A 1,554-nucleotide genomic window follows, 5' to 3' on the forward strand; every position below is an offset into this window, starting at 1 on the left:
AAGTGGGTTTACTCTTGCACTTGTGCTAGAGTGGGTGACCACAGGATGCAGGGCAGAGCCAGGCCTTCGGGGTGACCCTTGGCACGTGCAACAAGGGGTGCTGTACAAAGAGAGGTATGGGGATGAGGATGGAGAGCCTGTTGGGGCCTGGCAATCAGGGGAGACTCAGGGGGGATGAAGACCTGGAAGCAGAAAGGCCCAGAAGCAGGTGAGGCTGAAATGAACACTCAGGCTCCAAATCCGAGACTCTGGATTCCCAGCCTCCCACCATCCACAGCATGGCTGGCAGCAGGTTCTGTGGTTGTAGGCCCGAGACAGAACGTGAGCTGGGAGCTTCAAGGGCTTGCAGAGAACGTGTTGTTCAATGCAACAGGTGAATGCATTGAATTCACCTGTTCCCGGGCCTGAGCAGCACAGAACTCACTTCACTGAACCTGAAGGGGAGGGTGACCCCAAGCACACATGGGCGGGGGTGCTGGACTCTCCATATTTCTGGGGTGGCTTGCTACTGCCCACTCACAACTGGAGGAGGAGGCAGGAGAAGCTCTGCAGAAGAGACCAGACGCCTGCCCAAAGAGCCGTGCATGGACACAGGCACCTGGCAAGTTTCTCCGAGGGCCCACAAAACCTGTGGCGGAGGGGCCTGCAGGCCTAGGATATCCCTAGGATAGCCACTCTTGGTCCCTAGGGGCAGGAAGCCTGGGGTACAGTCTCAGCTCTGCCCTAACTACTCCATGGCCCTTGGCAAGGCCAGGCCTGCTCTGGGTCTCAGGTCCTCAGGTGTTCCAGGGCCCAGCCCAGATTCCAATTCAGCAGGACCAGAAAGGGGCTGTGACCGCGGAGGAGTAAGGCTGACCTGCACCCTTAACCTGGAGGGTGACCTCAGGCAAAACGAACTCCTAATCCCCTGTAGCAGGACCACTGTGACAATGAGACTGCTGGGAGAGGCTGTCAGGCCACAGTCCATCCGGCCACCACAGAAATGCTCTGTGTTGCCATGGACACTACTCTGAAGCCCGGATGGACACACCACTGGCCACATGTGCTTGCCACAAAGCTGTCCTGAGGAAGATGTCCAGGAGAATCTGCATTACTGCATCTCCCACCTTTCACCAGGTGAGGGTCGTGGTGGTGTCTCTGGCCAGGCTCCTACCTGTTGGGGTTGGCTGCCTGGAGCCCGCTCTCCCTGGTCACGATGACCTTGTAGCACAGCTCGCTCCCCGGGTTGGGCTGCTTTCTCCGCACCTCCCGGGCTGCCTCGTCCTCCTCCTCTTCCACTTCCTCCACTTGCATGATCCCAAACACCTCCCCAGCATCGAAAACCTGGGGGCCAGAGCTCAGGTCAGCAGGGGCATGGGCAGGAGACCCTACCCCTAATGCCTTCACCACCGGCTCCAGAAAGCCACCCAAGGTGCCACACCCAGGCCTCAAGGACAAACTTGTCTCCTTCAGAGGAGTGAGACCTGTTTAATGCAACTACACACAGTCTTATGGGCGGGCAGATTGAAGCTCCTGGAGATTTCAGGGTCAGAATGGGGATCTAACGTACCCCAC

The sequence above is a fragment of the Colobus angolensis genome, unplaced genomic scaffold, assembly GCF_000951035.1.
Source record: "Colobus angolensis palliatus isolate OR3802 unplaced genomic scaffold, Cang.pa_1.0 Scaffold981, whole genome shotgun sequence".
Lineage (NCBI taxonomy): Eukaryota > Metazoa > Chordata > Mammalia > Primates > Cercopithecidae > Colobus > Colobus angolensis.